The sequence below is a fragment of the Epargyreus clarus genome, unplaced genomic scaffold (assembly GCF_041222505.1).
Source record: "Epargyreus clarus isolate Ecla_fem2 unplaced genomic scaffold, WU_Ecla_fem_2.2 ptg000014l, whole genome shotgun sequence".
In the NCBI taxonomy this organism is placed as follows: domain Eukaryota; kingdom Metazoa; phylum Arthropoda; class Insecta; order Lepidoptera; family Hesperiidae; genus Epargyreus; species Epargyreus clarus.
The window spans coordinates 6,561,141-6,581,514 of record NW_027332222.1 but is presented as its reverse complement, the minus strand read 5'-3'; the positions used below and the strand labels follow the sequence as shown (position 1 = coordinate 6,581,514).

General features: G+C 36.2%; 1 protein-coding gene across 15 annotated transcripts in view; it reads right to left on the bottom strand.

Moving 5' to 3' along the window:
* The window catches only part of mtd (TLD domain-containing protein mustard), a 162,732-nt gene that overhangs the window by 79,656 nt on the left and 62,702 nt on the right, over window positions 1–20,374 (bottom strand). The window lies entirely within an intron of this gene.

Here is a 20,374-nt window from a genome sequence, read left to right as displayed (position 1 = left end):
AATATCACAAATTTCTTTAAGTAGCATTGAAGAGAACTCCAGAATCAGGTGACTAAGTTGTTGCCTAAGTTCCGTAACTTGTCTCTTAAAATATACCACGAAACGCTTTTTGTATCTTTTGGAGGTCAATGTAATTTTGCCGCCAAGAAAATAAATATCCTGTTAAAACAAACTTGAAGGTAAAATAAAACTGTTTTTTTTTTAAATACCACGTGTAATTTATACGTTCTACTAATTATGCCGCCTTCCAAATCAGGTTAGATGCGTCAATGATACATATCCGTAATAAGGAAAAGTCACATTCAATGAAAAGGCTGATTTATTAATGGTCAAACGTAAGTTCTCTTTTATTTGCTTATGAAATTGAGAGAATAAAAGAAATAACTTTAGATGTCCTGGCTACTTGGAGCACTTCACGAAAATGTCTCACCTTCAAAACAACTCTAAAACCAATACAGCAGCGTTTAACAATGTTCTTATGAGCAAAAAATACAGAACAACAAACTCAGAAAAATATTGCGAAATAGTAACAACCTTATGTATTAACGAATTATCAAGAAAAAGTTACCATGTTATGTAAACGTAGCATATTCAATATTGTAGTGTACGAGAAATACACACAACATATGTATATACAAACAGTCAATTTGTACCCTCGTCAAGGCGATGGAACCTCTTTAACGACTATTTGCTTCGGTTCCGGAATATCATCAAGGGAGCCGAACGGGACCTTCTATCGACCTTTCATGTCCGGTCACTAAGAACTACAGCTAAACACAGACACACCCGAATTACTTGATAGCGGCAAAATATATAATTTGTTATCGTCAAGTACATATTACTTTGTATGAATGGAAAATATTTAAAGTATACTTAACACAAAGATAAAGAATGCAACAGTAATAAAAACTTCAAGATAATTTGTGTGCACCTATGTTTGAACAAGCATCGCGTCAAACCCACCAGGTGGAAGTTAAAAAAATATATATTAAAGAAGAACTATATAATTCCCAGTCCCAGTATTGAGTAATTTGTAGAAAGAGCGCAGACAAAAATAGTATTTTGACAAATCCAATCAAATAGTTTAGAAAGAGCGCAGACAAAAATAGTATTTTGACAAATTCAATCAAATAGTTTAGAAAGAGCGCAGACAAAAATAGTATTTTGACAAATCCAATCAAATAGTTTAGAAACAGCGCAGACAAAAATAGTATTTTGACAAATCCAATCAAATAGTTTATTTGTACAACAACTATTATTACACATAGGGCAGGTATAAAAGTGTGACAAGGGATTTACATACGATATTTCATTTCAATTCCTGAGCGAAACGACATATCATATTATTTGGTGTAAATAGAAGCCTATACAACATACCAAACAGCAAACATCCCCATTAAACCCTCATTTCGTGGTCGCACCCCACATTTGTTGGCAGACGCCCGTTTGTGGTCATAAAGTGGGGGAACTATGCAAGGAGTTATGGGTATTTTGCGCCTTAGTTTACGTCATTTATAAGTTTCGGAAACGTCCGATACTTAGCTCTCGCTGAGTAATCAGGACAAAGGATTCGGTGGACATGGAGCGGCCAGGGTCGATACTCGGATATACGTTAAGTTGACACCTGTGCAACCGACATGATTGCTATGTGAATGTTTATGTCGGAGCACTTACGTTCAAATGACTCAACTTGCTCGACTTAAATCACACGAACGTTCAAAAGTCGATTACGGATGCAGTGACAACACTATTTCAATTTCCATACTGGTCTTGTAAACTGCTACTTATGTGGTCGCATTAATCATTTGATTAAAGTGTTTATAAACACACAAGGGAACAAAATACAGAGTCCTTTCTATTTTCTGATGTCTGTAAATAATTTGTTGGCAAATATTTATGATAAATACAGAGCTTGTAATGATAGGAAATGTACGGTATTCAGGTATATAAATATTATGTATGCAACACTAGTTCTTAGATAAAGGTATTATAAGATTCGTAGTTCATATCCGCGTACGTAGGCAGTGATAAATATCCCTGTAGTTCCGGGACAAGAATAGGGCTACGGTATCTTCTGCCTGTCGTAGGAGGAGACTAAAAGGGGGGCTTCTGGGGTCGCGGGTGGCAAGAGTGGGAGCTCGAATCGCCCTGCCAACGGCCCCGGGAAGGACGGCGGTATGTGTGGTCGCATACCGTCGTACGCACCAGACGGTGTGGCGAGCGTCAAGCTCACCTGGGCGGAGCCCGACGGGGCAACGCGCTTAGAGGACTCCGGTTGCGTTCCTTTGGAGATCCCGGATTCTCCTACGCAGCGCCGAGGACGGCCATCGGGGGGGTTTTAGTGCGGTAAGAGTCTCACAAAACCCTGTGTCGCTCCCACGGCATCGGGCACCTTTTGAAGGTTTCCCCCTCGTGAACAAAAAAAAAGAGGCAGGTGATAAATAGGAGGTCCACCGAGGGTTCGAAACCCATGCTGATATGTTCGTTTTATTTGATTTTTAAAAATTATGATTGTATTAGAAATTAATTATCACTTGCTATAACGGTAAAAGAAAACACTCATATATGGAAGATCAAAAAAAATAAGTAATCAAAGCGAAGTCAACCGATTCGCACTTGGCCTTACCAATCTATCTTTCTAAGAGGAGACCCGTGCCCAGAAGTAGAACAATTAAGGGTTAATGACGATCCGCGTGCGTTGGACAATCATAAACAAAACTGGCATTGAGGAGTGCCACGCCTCGCGAGGTGCGCACCCGTTCATCAGCGGCCGCTAATTGAGGAGTTCGCAATTAGTCCAGTGTCATTCATAAACGAGCGCAATTGGTACAATGGGGAGGAAATGAACATCTATCCTAGAATACAAACACACGTAGCCATAATAATATGCCATGATATAAATGTCATAGGTACTCCCATACGCAAAAAGCATTATATGGGTCGATTGTCAAATTTAAATTTAATCTGGTGGTTAATAATTTTGTGATCGTTTTTGTCGGGCATAATAATTGTTTAATTGTAAATCGAAAGTCCGATAGAATACTTTCTACTGTTGTCAATAAGCGATGCTTAAACGAATTTACACTTCGAAACACGAGAAGATACATAGTAGGTGTCACAATTTTTGACGTGACAACGTCTTAAATTAGGTTGCGGCTGGGAGTCACTTATGAAAAAGTGTAACGCCCGGTAACGTTACGATGAGTCACCGAACGAGAGAGAGGCCCGCCGAATGCCTTGCGTCTCTCTCCCACTCAACTATGATCGGTCTGCCGCGCGCGCAGGTAAACAAAATATATTTCTATAGTTAAAATTTGTGCAATTCTTATTTTCATTCAATTCCTTGTTCCTATTGTGCAATTTAATTATATTCATATCAATAAATATTCTACCGAGAAAAAGACGTTGTCACGTAAAATCTTCGCCCGTAAAACCGACTTTACAGGCAACCATTTTTTTTCTTCCACTTCAACCTTATCTAAAAAAGTCGTCGTATAAAGTCTAGCTTATTTAATGTTTACGATTAATCGTACATTAACAACAAAATGTATTTTAGTTAACACATAGTGCAGTATCATATTTGTACCTACTTGTATTAATTTTAGATCAACAATTCTCAAATGATTAACCAACCATTATTCATTGTCATGCACCGACTCCGATATTTAATTACAGGCGTCAGTTTTGGGCAGACAAAGCCTCCATATTGATTGTTAACAAATTACGATGACCTTATAAATATAACAGTAGGCGGCACAACGGATACAGTAATCACAATTCGATGATATACCTACTTATCCGTAGGTAGCTACTCGGTATTACTTATTGTCTTTTTAACCGGCTCCAAAAAAGGCTTCGCATTTCATCATTATGTGTATGTGTATGTTTGTATGTCCGCGATTTTCTTAAAAAACACTTTGTAAATCAGTGTAACACTTTTGTTACACCGATTGTTTTTTCCTTGTTATTGACTTAACTATCTAATTTTTATGAAATTCAAATAAGAAATGAATTAGTCTTATGGAATACCTAGGAACCGTAGCTCCTACATTTTTTACCTTAGGTACGCTCCACAAAATAGTACATATGGTTACATTAAATACATACCGACTTTACACAAACTAACTTTTTATATTTGATGTTTAAGAAGATCGTATCCTGAACAACTAGAATGGTAACTGCTATGCTAATGCTAAGTTGAAAGCTTACTACCAGCTTACTGAAAGCTTACAAGCTCTAAACAATTAGCTTTGTTTACACTAACATGTTTTACATTAGTATGCCGGCTAACTGGTTCATTACTACTATACTTACATGAAATACAAACATATTTAAACACTGGCCGAAATAAAATCCAGCATCAAATAATTTAAATTCAGCTCGCCACTTCGGTTACCATAAGAATCAATACCTCTAGATACCATTTGGACATTACGTAATGAATGGAAATGGAAACGATAGTACGTGCAAGAAACGTCGTGGATGCATAAAAAACCAGCCACGTGCGAGTTGGGCTCGCACTGAGGGTTCTGTACTAATACGAAATAATAAATTACTAACCGCACCAACCGCAAGCAATAGGTAAGTTTGTCGTAATATATTCGCTTTTTTTCACAGTTCACGGTTTTCAGATATTTAACTTTCGTATGCTACAAAATCATTTCTACGGGAACGCGAACTATCCTATAGGTCAGGGGTTCCCAATCTTTTGTAACCCGCGGCGCAGTTACAAGTTTAATATTCTTTCACGGCGCCCTGTGCCCTGTCCTAGCTAACTATTTGAAGAAGACAGTCGAAAGAAATAGGTAACTACAATAATAGTAGTTACCTTAGGTTGATCGAAACGAAATTTAAAACACCACAATATGAAATTGTACAATACGTTATTATAAAATAATTTAAACGGAAAACAACAAGAAAGACTTGAGGATAACAAAAATAAAATACGATATGTATTCAGTCAAATCAATGTGAAGGGTGAGCTAAGTGATCTCCGCGCAGTTTTTCAAAGCGGGGAATATGACTTGACACTGCTACTCTAATTTCTTCCACATTGATTCGATATTTGTTCTTTATCTTTTTTTTTTATAATACAAGAGTAGCAGACGAGCATGCAGTCCACCTGATGGTAAGTGGCTACTGCCGCCCATGGACATCTGTAATAAACCCCAGATAGGATTAGATATTCCTACCTGAGGTCGGCCACAGATGCGCCGCTACCCCTGAGGACTAAGCTGGAATGCCTCGGAAGTCTTTCTCCCTTACCACACCCTTCAAACCGGAACACAGCAGCACCTAACACTGCTGTTATAACAGAAATAGGTGTGGCGGTGGTGCCGCCGGAGTCACACCACAAAGGGTTCTACCACCTTCAGCTTATCACAGCTACATCTGAAAACCCAGCTTCACATAGATATGATGTTGCAAACGGAATGAAATTTTTTAATGCTTTGGATGTTAAATTTGGATATTCATTTTGAATCGATGACCAAAACGCCAATATTTGTGGTGTCCAATAATTAGAGGATCGACTCATGGCGCCCCTCTTTACTTTCTACGGCGCACCAGGGCGCCGCGGCGCACACTTTGGGAACCCCTGCTATAGGTTTTGATTTCATTATGAATTTGCAAAATATGCGACATAGACGATCATAACTATTGATCTCGTTCACTTACAAGTCTGATTTTTTCACACGTGAATCAGACCGTTGTAATATTTGCTAAGAATTTTTAACTTGCAAGCATTAACGCGGTCCTAATAAAAATAAAATCTTGACAGACAGACAGACAGGCAGACGGACAACAAAGTGATCCTATACGGTTCATGTTTTAGTTTTGAGGTACGGAACCTTAAAAACTAGTGATTCAGGACTAATTAGCGGAGTGGACGAGTACGGCACCGTATCTAAAAAAGGCGTGGCATCCGCAGCACGCTCGCGTCCGACCAGCCGGCGAATGATCTGTGACCTACCTATTACAAAGTATTCTTTTAGGTAATACCACAATTTTAATAGTAATAAGAAATACCGTATCGAAATTACTATTAATTATTTTCTTGTTTAACACATCCATATGAGCGTGTTATTTGTCGCAGTTAAGCTAAAGTAACTGTTTACAAGTTTTATGGTTAACGGCAACATGTAGTTATAGTCACCTATGCTGTTTTGAAGGTCTTACGCTTTAATAAATTAATCTATCTAGTTCGTGCCTACCAAGAATGAAAATTTTACAATTTTTAGTTGATAGAAATTGGCTAACTTCTTTGACAGACAAAAGTTGTCTAGATCGATTATAGATAACGGGTGTTAAAGCGTTAAGGTGGTTACAGTGCATGAGACGTTCCAACTTAGTACGCCAAAGCCGACATATCTATGATCCTAAAAAGAACGAAAAGAAGGAGAACTTCAATTGCAGCAAAATTTGTAATAGACATCGCGTGGGATAGATCGCATACCACAAAACTGAAAATATTTCTATTGCTTTATCGCATTGAATACCCAACGTACTAGCCCACATGTCTTACATGTTCGACATAGGCAAACGCATTTATATCATAGCATTACCATAGATGCATGTACTCGCGCGCGTACGCAGCGCGCGGCGGCCGGCGTCGTATAAATTTGCAATAAGATAAATGCGAGTGCGACACACATCTCGACACTCGTAACCACGACCAGTGCATGAATGCGGCCGTCCTTGTCGCAACATTGTCGGCACCACGCATATGGGTCAGCTTCTATCCGCGTTTGTTTTGGCGGAAGCGTGCTGGACTCATGTCGATAGATCACTGTTTCCGTTTTTACTGATTTCTAGGTTTCTTCTCATAATTATATGCGATGTCGAAAACACAATTATCGCCTATAGGTGGTGATTAATTTCTTATCTCCTCTATATTTCCCACGTCTGTATTTAATACTAAGCAATTATTTTATTTATAAAGCTACAGATAAAAATGAAAAACACATACTAAGGGAAGGTACACTCCGAATAGGCAAATAGCTATCTAAATTTTGTCACTTAGACATCCTGGGTATCGAACCCGGAACCACTGTAGAGGCGAGTATGAGTAAACTCCGAACCGGTTCAAATATTAATGCTGAATACCGGTTTTCAGCTTCAACCTACTAAAAAAAATAAGTATGAGCTGAGCTGCAGGTCACGCATATTCATGGATTATCCTTTCTAACGACAAACATGTATAGTATATGGTGCTGTAATTTAGCGCCGTTAAATAATAATCGTTTAAAATGCCCTATTACTCACTATCACTAATCAATGAATGATCTAAGAATTACATCCTAACAATATGTTGAGGCTATCCGAGACGTTCACAAAGCCATTATAAGCTCCGATATGTGAATACACAAACAAACGTCAACAATTAATTATAACAAACAAGTGCGAAGAGAATCACGAGCAGTTTGTTTAAACAATCGGCGTATGCGTCACGTGTTTCATCTCTCTAATTACATTACTATTAATACTGAACTAATATTGTTATTCATTACTGCCAATGCCACGGAGAAATACACAAAACAATTTGCGAATTGCAAACGATGATATCCGCTGTCATGCTGAAAGCGAATTTTGAGCTCAAAATGATTGTCAGCAGCGCCTACGAGATCTTTGTTTTTCAGTTCACTACATTTCACTTCAAAAGAACGGAAAAATATATGCAAAGCATCCATCAAATCAAACTCGAATGTTTAGTCTTATCTTTTCATTCATCATAATGCACAGCTGGTACCATATTCATGAGATCTCTAGTGTTTTAAACAACTAATTAAACATCTTTGATCACTTTAGTCATCAGGCTTATAGCGGGAGAGACCAGGTACCAATTCACATCAGGTGGACTGCATGCTAGCATATCAAAATAAGTCTCTGAGCACACGCACTTTGTAAACAAAGGCAAGATATCGTCACATACAATGCAACACTGAAGCCTCCATCCAAATGCGACTTAAAGGAATATATAACATCGATATCCATTTAAACTGCATCTGGTTAGCGAAAGTATATTTTTATCGAGGTTCAAGCCTTATAAAGTGAACAAAGAAACTTCTGTGAATGTTCATTATATTAATAAAAAAGGACGAAATGTACCTTATTGAAATACGGTCACCTACATTAAACTGAATTACAGAATATTTATTGTATGTTTACTGATCCGGTAGTAGATTAAGAAAAAATATTGTGAGTTATTTTTTTGTAACGACCACTCTAGACCTATACATAAAAGGTTTTCATTTCTTTTATTAATCGAATTAAATCTAGATAAAACTCGACTCGAAAATCGAGTGGCCTAATTTACAAAGTTCTAATCTCAGGCTTCTGATTTTCAATAATATGCGTATTAGTAATTAATTAACTTTTTACTTATTATCCGTTAATTTCAGTAAACGGTGAAGGATGCCTGAGGTTCCTGCATGTCTGAGGTGATATCTAATAAAAAAATCTCAAAGGCCTTTGAGACTTTTTTTGCGGGGTGACCCTTGTCATTCTAAGTGAGGAGTCGTTAACAGCAATGGGACAGTAATGGGTTGATGATGAAATAATTTTCACGGCATAGTAAAACAATTTGAATGTCGTGATTTCAGTCATATCGCGTCTCTGATCTACATGAGAAAATTAGCATGGCATCCATAATAATGAGCTGAATGGCAAGACATTACGCGCACGAGTGCCCACCTATACGCTACTAATTTAATCCCTCTTACGCACTACGGCACTAGCGGTTTTGATCACAGGGGCGGTTAACTGCGCGGCTAGCTGCGTTTTCTAGTTTAATATGCAACCGCTTGTGATGTACGCATTTTTTAAGTACGAACTAATTGTCAAATGTCGTTCTTTGGCAAAACATTGAATGAATTGATTATAAACAATGGGCGTTAATCGCCATAAAATAAAGAGATAGTAACCGCGCTCTTAGCCGCCCATGCGTTTAACCGCTAACGCGTAGGAGAGGGTGAGAGATCCCTAGGAGCGTGAGTGAGAACGGCAACTTATCTCGTTTCGTATACATTTATGTACGGGTAATTTTAAACTACACTGCACGCTAAGAATATTAATACGCAAGCATTACCGATGCGTACAAAACAAAACAACACGCAAATTAATATGTAAATTTTAATTGCAACGCACACGTTAGAATGAATCAGGAACGCAATGAAAATTCCTAAGCGATGCTTAAGTTTTGCATTATACGAATCAAAATGGAGTTTTGACTTTTTGATATTGGGTAACTTAAGAAATCTAAGATGTTTTACTTTGCAACCTATCTGTATATTTTATATCAATCGACATTAGATGCCATAGAATTTGCAACAGGCTGATTTGCAGCAAAAGAGACTAGTATCCAGAGAGTCTAGCAAAGGACATAAAATGAGATTTTAGTAAAATTCTACAAACTGAAAAGATCAGTAAATCAGTTCATTTATGTTTCAAAAATCAGATAACCACATTATATTTGAAAAATCGTATAAAAGTATAAAGAAACATACATAAAAAGATCTTCTGTCTGCAACCCAAATAAAATCGTGACTTTTTATTAGTATATCCGAAGTAGACGAAATAAATGCTCGCGAGACACATGCGAGACGGTTGTTTTCGTTCGTTTGTTAAACAATAACAATGAATGATTTAGTAGGGGGCGACCGGTGGGAAAACTGGCCGCCAGCCAATCTTAGAAACGAGATTCTGTGCAAAATATTCAATGTACCCTTCAAAAAGAAAACTTTGTTTACGCATCAAATATAATATTATTTTAAATCGTGGAATTTTAGATTTAAACATCCTTTTTAGAAGCTTTTTATTAAACTTGACAAGTTTAATCGACAAGTTCGTGTGTAAATAAATAACGGTACTTGTATTTTTTTAGATCTTACAAACCATTTTTCAACCATTTCCTAACATCCGATTGAGCTAAATGTTTGCATGCATTTTAATATTTTATATTATTTTATTTTAATATGATTATTTTAATTTAATATTTAAATTTTGTATGTAAGTCGGGTGATGCAATATTGAGCTGAGCTGTGATGGAGCCGTATGGTGGCTCTAGAAATTCTAGTTGTTAGATTTGATATTTCCGTAAGAAACACTTGTTCGTCAAACAAATAACAATATAATCTAAGTGTAGGAAACAAAACAAAGGAAATAAGCAATGTAAATGGAAAGGTTGTACGTGTTCGATTTCCAACGTCCGGAGACTCGATTACGCGTCGGATGCAAATATATATGCATCACTTTCTATTCACTGCCACAAACGCCATGTACCGAATAGAGTAATAGGTGCCATAAAGTTATATGTACCTTTCATATAGTTCACGGTTCAAATAGCATATAGGAGGATAGAGCATAAATGTAAATAATAAGCATAAATATAAATAATAGCAGTGATAGTTAAGAAAGAGTGGTTAAGAAACTCGGCTTCTCGATCGAGGGGTCCGAATTTCAAATTTTTCAAAATTATGTGCGTATTAGAAATTAATGATTACTTGCTTAAACGACGAAGGAAAACATCGCGAGGAAACCTGCATACCTGAGAGATTATAGAAAAAAATCTCAAAGGTATGTGAAGTCTACCAATACGCACTTGGCCAGCGCGGTGGACAATGGCCTAAACCTTCTCTTTCTGAAAGGAGACCCGTGCCCAGCAGTGGAACAATAGTGGGTTTATGATGATAAATAATAAAAATTATAAAGCGAACTAACGTGATAGACCTTTTCGTGGTTCGACTGTGATCGAAGTCAGGTAAGACTCCAATTCTAGACGATTGATTGCAAAGGTCTATAAGTCAGGTAAGACTCCAATTCTAGAAGATTGATTGCAAAAGTCTATGGACGGCAGTGACCACCACTTACGATAGCTTGACTTGCATATTTGTTGGATACTTGATGAAGAAACTTAAACAGATATTGCGATATAAGACTAGATGCGATTTTGGTTTACGTATATGATACGACTACCTTACTGTAATTCATTATTTAAAATTCTTTCTGTGACCCTGGGAGCATTACTGAGGAATTGATTCGAAACTCCATCTAGCCTGAGAAACTTTTTAATTAAAAATCTAGTTTCAATTTCAACTCTGATATTGCAGCGATAGCTTATCGGGCTGTCAAATTTACATGACATGATAGTTGCAATTATCGTTACATTCCGATGACAGACAGTAGTCTCGACCGTCAAAACTACCGTGTGAAACGACTCTGATAAAAATAAGGACCTGGTAAGGAAATATGATAATGAAGTAAGACCTTATAATGGTGAAACCCGTAACATTTACTGAATAGTATTGCAAGAACATAAAAACTTATATATTGCTTATAATTTTTTGCAAAATCCAATGTTTTGCCTATTAAAAATTGAAATTGGACAATTTCTAGCCCAGTGAAATAGTCAAATATGTAGACAAAATGTAGACTTTTGTAGACACAAATTGGATGGGTTGATTATTAGTAACGAGCATAAACGGATAATCCTTGGTTTATGGTTGAAATATAAAAATAGTTATTAGAAGCTTTCTTTTATCTAATTAGAAGTGAAATGGAACAAACAGGCATGGCGGCGCTTCGCACACAAACCACGAAAGGCTCCACGGTACAAGGGTAAACGTCAATATAATTTCAGAAACAATTCCAATCACACTACTGCTCACGTGTACGGAGCGGATACGCACTAGTACAACATAATTACGAGTTATTTTATTTCAAGTGGCTAGTGAATGAGTGTGTCGATCGTTTACCGGCTCGAATCCGGTTTTGTTTTTGTTATAATCGAGTGCACAACGAGTATAACTTTCCCTGGCTGTTATAAAAACTATGAATAAATAATACAAACAGGTTGTACCAAATTAGTAGAAATATTATTTATGTTTGCATAATTTGTCATCATTACAACTTATGAACGCTAATAAACACGTATGATTACTTGTAGTAGTTACGAAAGAACTCATGGACCTTTTGGGGTCACTTGCATCATAGCCCATTTAATGCAACTGCCTATTAAGTCATTATCTTTTATAACACTTAGGGCAAGTGGTGGCCGCGACAACATGCGTTTCGTTAGTTGTACGGCCATAAACGGTGGCATTAACCGTGCATGACAAATATGACGAGGAATTATATTAATTAAGGATATAACAACAAGGGTATAAAGCTTCGAACATACATATTTTAAAATAAATTTTATGTTATGCATTACGTTTGTAGCTTAACGAGCACCGTTTCGTTTCTACTGGAACGAAAAAGAATTGTGAACAGTTTTAGAGATTAGTCCTAACATATTTTTTCTTATAGTAGTAACGATCGTATCCGAAATAATATATCTGACATGATACTTAATGATAAAATTTTTAAATAAGATACATTCTCCCGTCTTATCCTAATAAACCGCATTACATCATAGTACTTATTCAGTGCATCCATAATGCAACTCTCCGCTATCCAGACCTCATTAACCCACGCTAAAAACACGGCCCGCACCTAAGCCCTCTCGACCACATCACAAGGTCTTGTTAAGTTTTGCACTCGGAAACCGACTCAATTGACCAACCTCTGCTAGTTTGCTCATTTTCCAGTCCAACTTTATAAAATAAGCTTGTGTTTACGATAAAATGAGTCGTCGATGGTTAATTACATTGCAAGCCCAGAGTATTTTGGCATGCTTCCCAGCCATCGGTCGTGATAAAACTGGTGAACACTTCACGTTCATGACTACAGGCATTAGTTGCATTGCCATGTTTATATAAAGTTTAAAACATACAATAACATTATACTAAATGTACCTGTATTAATGATTCATTTTATCATTCTAATATCAAACGTAACAATTATAAATTCCACTAACAGGATACCTCGTGAGTTTGACTACTTGAAAAAAATTAGATTCATGCAGTTTGAGTGCCTTGAACTCTCAGAGAACCCACTTGAAATATTAGGCAATCCGATGTAAACTGTTCAGAACAATGTATACATTCAAAATAATGGTACCTACTCAAACTAAACATTTATCAAAATCATGATACTTTAACAAAATGACTTTATGACTAAGAACTGTTTTGGCTCATTTCATTTCAAATCTTTGTACAACAGAACCGAAGGTTGAGAGAACGTATTACCACATTAAATAGAAATCAGATTATTATAAGCGTGACGGGATATGTTGCAAGTAATAAGACAGCTGCCAACCGAAAGTGGGACGTACCCGTGTCCATAGCACAGTCGGAGTAAATTGGGTCATAATAATTCGAAGACGCTAACACGAATAGAGAGGCGACCAGTCAGTAGCCTGCGCCACAAAGAAACAAAGGTGAACGTACGATTGCGGAAACAACGGAGGCCACGCGACGTGATGAAACCATTTTGCCCCATGACGCGACGCACCAACCGTTAAACTGCTGCAGATCACGTATAACTTGCTATACTCAAAGAAACTTCTTTCCGCGTTATTAAAATCACGGATCATAAACGCCCACATAAATCCACCATAAACATTAAGACGGTTTATCTTGCAACTGTATTTGGATACATATTTACGGAACTCACGCTTTAAAGTGGACTGGTGGAGGTCTATGCAAATGCAAATACGTCATGCGAATATGATAACATTGACCTTTAACAAGATTGAAGACCCATTTGGCACAATAGACACCATGCCGGACTGCAGGCGTATCCGGTTTAGATTCTAGAGCAAACATCTAGATGAGGTATTAAGATACCTGTTCTAGATCTGGATATTTGCATCCATCGTAGCTCAGGGTCTAGCGTGAAGTTTAAATGTGAAGCGTTAAATTCGTTAATGATACAAATCAGAATAAAGAGCAGTAATTGAATGAGTTTGTTTCTCATAAAACGTATTTGGATTACGATTGTGAGTCTTAACATAATAACGTTGCCACAATGCGAGACCACATCTAGATCGTTCGAGTGTTTCGAAGCGTTACGTTCAATTCGGCGAACGTGATACGGGGTCATAATCAAATTGCAGATGTGCGTAAGGAAATGTGGTTACGTGAGGTTATTTCTTTGCTCTGACGTCATGTGAGCAAAGAAAGCAAAAGCGAAACACGCGCGAATAAACATGAGGGACCGTGAGTGACAGTGAATCAACCGCCTTACTGGTTGGTTTATATTTGTATTTTCTTTCACACCTAGCTTAGATGTATGTTAAACGTGGCAATAGGATAAAACTAGCTTTCTGATGAAAAGTGGTTACAGTAGCCTAGTCGACATTTGCAATACTAAATAAGTCGTCATTGCATCACTGGATTTTTGCACCTTTTTTGCAAAGTTCCATGTCGTAGCATTCAGGGAGTAGGTAATTGTATGCGACATGCTTTTAAAGATTGAAAGAAAGAAAGAAAAATATTTATTAACATTTAAAGGTCAGAGAGATCATCTCCTTATGAACATTTAAATGTTTACCCAAAGAGGCTAAGCTTAGATAAACATGCCCCTCCAGAAGTTTTCCAGGTTTCTTACTAGGGCTGTACAATTTAACCGGCCAAGCCGGCTAAAAAAGTTAGCTAAATTAATTAGCTAGCTAACCGATAGGCTTAGCTAATTTAACCGGTTAACTTAATTAGCTCAGCTAATTAGCCAACGGCTAACCGGCTAATTTTTTTTTCAGCTATTCACTGATTCTTTACTTACAGACAGGTTCAAAAAATAATAATAATTATTTTTTATGACAAAAATAACGTAAATAACGAAAGTAATTTATTTAATTAATTAACACTTAACAATATTTTGTTCATGAAAATGGCTCTTAAATTAATTATTGAATTTTTTTTCCTTAATACTTCTATTTTGATAAAGAAAAATCAATAAATTAGCATTTTCGGGTAGTAAACAGTTGCGTTTTGAGCTAATAATGTTTCCAGCTGTCGAAAAAGCCCTTCCAGAGGGTGTACTTGATGCTGGGACACCTAAGTATCTTCTCGCCAGCCTAGCCAGTTTAGGAAACTTATGGCGTTTTGAGTGCCGGAATATTTGGCTCCATTTTTGTTTTTTTTTTTTTTTTTTTTTTTTTTATGTAACCTAACGATAAGGCAGACGGGCTACCTGATGGAAAGCAGTCACCGTCGCCTATGGACATTTGCAACACCAGAGGAGTCGCCAATGCATCGCCGGCTTTGGAATATCACATATGATAACTACTAGAAAATTATAACAGCGCACCAAAAAACATCGGCTAAAAAACGAACTACTGTACAAATTAACGTCACCATTAAAAAAAAACAAAAAACGCGCGCAATTTAAATCTTGTATTAAAACAAATTTTATGGTAATAATTTGCTGTAGTATTTATCAAAGACTATCATTTTCAATTATATTATTTTCTAAAAACTATTATTTATACTCACATAATTATCTTTAGTAAACATAATTATTTAAATTATTGATAAAATATTAAATAAGTAAATTTCGCGACTATCGTTTCTTTAAACAAAAAAAAGAGCCTTAATATTATTTTTTGAACCTTTCTATAGAAAAGGAATCAGTGAATAGCTGAAAAAAAAATTAGCCGGTTAGCCGGTTAGCCGTTAGCTAATTAGCTGAGCTAATTAAGTTAACCGGTTAAATTAGCTAAGCCTATCGGTTAGCTAGCTAATTAATTTAGCTAACTTTTTTAGCCGGCTTGGCCGGTTAAATTGTACAGCCCTATTTCTTACTGATACAATAAGCATATCCCTTACATTATTGATATTTATATATACTCAAACATATTCATCAAGAAACTGAATGATTTCCCAAAGTAATGTTTTCGATTTGAACATTATAAAATGCATTTGTCTTCATCACTAGTACTTGAGGCACGTGGGCTTAATTAATGATGCAAAACGAACAGTTTATGCATCAGAAACTACATACATTTATATACAGAACACTGTTTATGCGTAACTACTTCATGCATACAAATATAAACAAAAACAAATTGAGGAAGTTTCAATTTCAACATGACTATTTCGAAATTAATTGTTACATTTACATACTTTTAAGGTTATAAATGACTTAGGAAATTGTATTTTTATTTTTTTTTATATAATTTTGAAGTATTATGCAGTTGCGGCTACAGTCGCCTATGGATATCTGTAATCAGCTCCAGAGAAGAGTTCTACATGAGGTTGGTCGCAGATGCGTGTTGCTACCTTTGAGGACTAAGTTTAAAAGCCTTGGATAAGTATCTACCACACCTTCAAAGTGGAAAACAGCAGCCCTGAACACTGCTGATATCAGACAGAAAAACTGTGGCGGAATCGAACAACGGAGAGTTCTACCACAAGCATTTTGTATACGTACAAAGAGAAGGATTAAATTGTCGTGGAAAATATCTAGTTATTTCAATAGTCAAGGTGAATGTAACATGTTTTGAATCAACAGTCACACCTGTTAAAAGGCGCACCACGTTTTAGATGACATCGTACAAAGAAATCGTGAACAACACACGACTCCTAACGAACGTGCTAAATATACAAAAAAATGAGATTAGCGGCCATTTTACTCCAATATTGCTCACGTATATAATGTCAACATTGCAAACATTCGAGTCAACCGAATAACAATAATATTACTAGTATCCTGTTACCTAATGCGGTTTGAATAAGTAATTCTATATGTGTGTCTAGTATTTAGCCGGATTAGAATTGAGACATCTGTTAGTCACAAGATCTAAATACATTTCATCACGTACTTACGAACAAGTACATTATAAACAAGAATCTGTCCGCAGGTGCGGCCGCGTACATCTCTTTACGATATTTCATTTTATAATATTATGTACCCTCTGCTATACTTTTCCTAAACATTCCTATGTAATGTAACATACTATCGTAAATAACTAAAGTAACCTATGCAACTCATTGTTAAGTCCTGTATGTCGTGCGAAAATCTCAAAACTAGTTCCAATTGTTTTCGAAATTGGCTGGAACAAAGGCATGGGCAGATCAAAATAAAAATCAATGCTTTTTATGTCTCTTAATCCTTACTGTACCTAAAACCACGCCAGTTAATTTTAAATCACAGACAATACATTGTATTTCATTTATGTGTGTATATAGATAACAGTACACATGTTAAAGATTGGCATTATCTGATAGAAGCCCTTGACCGCTAAAGATAACATATGTTTCTAAATGTATATGGGCCTCAGCTGTGCTGTTAACATCGACGATCGGGAATTTAGCTGCTTTAAGGTATGTAGATGCATGGATGAAACGTTACATCCCATAAACGTTTGAGCGTCAGTCGTAGCTACTTTGGACCCTCGATACAGCAACTGAACATAATAAACGCAATGAAAAAAAAGTTGCTAAATCGCGCGTGTTTGATACTGCGACGAAACGCAGCAAGATGCGAAAAACGCGAATCCTCTCATAAAAAATACAGAAACAGTTTTCAGTCTTTACAAAGTAACCGTTCCGTTTAGCAATGTAAAAGAAAACAATTTTTACAGCAGCTCAACTGGCTGGCACTATGGGCTATATTTGAACCAATAAATTCCAGAGCATTAAAATTATAGCGTCCTCAATTTTGTCATTCCAATAATTCACATACAGTTTCGGTTTTATATTACACCAATTAAAATGTATATTTTTCTACGGCGCTGCCGTCTTTTAACCGTATTGTTATTGGTAAGGAAACTGTCAGTCAACGAGAGTGACTCACACTGAACCAGTTTACTATTTCTACAACAAATAATGTCACCAGAACTGGGCAACTGTGATCTCTCTGTGCGCTCTTCTTGACATCTATCGATATAATCGTATTGTAATAATCTAATGTTGTGACAGCCAGTATTATACTGATACATGGATAATATGAGTCAATATTTTTTTTACTTTTTGCATCATTTATTTATGTAAACTTGGAAAGTAAAATATGTAGTCCTAATATGTGTAATAAGTCCAAAATACTATCATAACATTGGAGCATTTCTGAGCAATGAAATGATTATAATCTACTACCGGATCAGTACTAAATGTAATCTTCTACAAGAAGCTTCTCAATTAGTGCAATCAGGTGTAAAGAAATTAATGACAAAATGAGCAACACCACATTCAAAACTTGTGTACTTTGAGCTAGCACTTTTTTTTTTTGGGGGTGACCCACCTATCTATACGCGGACATTAAAAACAGTAATCTTAATTTATACTACGATATATATCTACGGATCTACGATATGCATCGTAGTGTGTTTAACATTTATTATCATAAGTCATACCATTGAGTTTAATGTATGCCTTGTCGGCTAACCAAAGCAAATAAACTTTGACGAGCACATCGCGGTCATCGTGTCTATTTCTGCCACTGCATTCACAAGTATCCATGTCTAATTATTGCAAAGTAATTCTTGTACTGCATTAGCATTGAGCACGTGGTCAAAGGACGCGCGTTCTGCATTTTTTGTTATGGCGTAACGTGTCGCGATCCTTACAGAAGGTCTTGCTGTTTCATTACCACTCCATCTTTACCATATATAGTCGGACATTAGATGCTAAGCAATGTACAATATTCAAGATTAGATTTAAACCTTTATTTATGTTCTAATAGCTCGTCGTAGGAATCGGAAAATTACTTAGGAACTTCTAAAGCTTCCTACTGATAGAATTCTTCACAATTCACATTAGAAGGTTGACCGCCTGATAAAAATGATCACGGATGGAAAACTAGAAGGATTTATGTTATTATTATTTTTGCTACACAAATAGACAACATACTTAAAGAGTTCATTTATCGTACTTTTATCATTTGACAAGAGATTCTTATTTCTTAATACCTTTAATGAATAATAAAATGCAAAATTATTTTTACCTAAATTATCATAAATGTTGTTTGTGTAAAACTTAACTTTGATAACTTCAACATTATCGTCTGGCACCGAAGACTCAAAACCTACATAATGTATAACGTTCGCTCAACGATAACTGAGATCATAAACATATCATAACAATCATAAACATATGTAAGAAAATAAATAACGAGACAAAGTTTCCTTGGCGCACACAGAACCACATGATTCTCGTTAACGGAAATTTTCGAGACCAAACATATAGCGCATCCTTGAAGACGCTATAAATAATAAAGATATCACTATAAATATTAATGATAACAACAATATAATCACGGATGAAATGTTCCAAGAATATGTATCAGGTTAACCTTTTGTTTTTCAGATATACTAATTGCATTGGCTTTCAATACGAATGATATATCAATTTTAGAAAAGTGAAACACGAACAAACGAATGAAATAATAACACGAGTGACATCAGAAATAATCAATTCATACGATATACTGTCAAAAGTTGAAACTAACAAAATAGTTTCGTTACGACATTGATTATTAAAGTCTATGAAATTTTAAAACAAACAACGAGTACCGATTCGTTTCCACAAAAGGGGACGAATTTTAATTGAAGTGTCACTGACACAGCTCCATTTCTGAGTAAACAGTTCATCATCATCAACCCATTACTGTCCCACTGCTGGGCACGGGTCTCCTCTCAGAATGAGAAGGATTAGGCCATAGTCCACCGCGCTGGCCAAGTGCGTATTGGTGGACTTCACATACCTTTGAGATATATATATTTTTTTTTTTTTATAAATCTCTCAGGTACGCAGGTTTCCTCACGATGTTTTCCTTCACCGTTTAAGCAAGTGATAATTAATTTCTAATACGCACATAAATTTGAAAATCAGAGGTGCGTGCCTGGGATTTGAACCTCGGACCCCTCGATCGAGAGGCCGCGTTTCTTAACCACTAGGCTATCACTGCTTATGAGTAAACAGTTACTAGGTGAAAAAATATATGCCGTTGACGAAAGCAACTAAATAAATACAAGATAATGGTTTTTAGGTGTAATGTCAGCTATAAATCTGGGCCATGCAGACGTCATTTGTCACAAACGAATACTATCGTGTGCAGGTGTCAAAAGTATAGGAAAGAACTAACTGATTGCTTAATTAAAGACATCGACCCAGGTTTTACTGTCCATTCGAAACAATGAATTAGGAGTAAACGTTCACAAGAAATGTTAACAAATTTTAATCCCTAACTCTGTTTACTGGCATTCTAAATTAACAGTGTATAGATAATCTTACAAACTACAAAAATATCGTACTTTAAACATCATTACGCTAAATTATCCACTTGTGAATAAATCAAAAACGAATATATTTGGGTAATTAAAATAAGTTATAAATACATATAAACCAAAAAAATATCCAGTCCATACAAAAAATGAATGCTTTATGGTTGTAGGCCAAACGTCATACGATTGCATGTTGTATGTAGCCTTTTTAGTAAGACACAAAAATATTTTTCAAACAATCGTCTTAGTACTTTTGTTTGTAACAAGTATGTATAT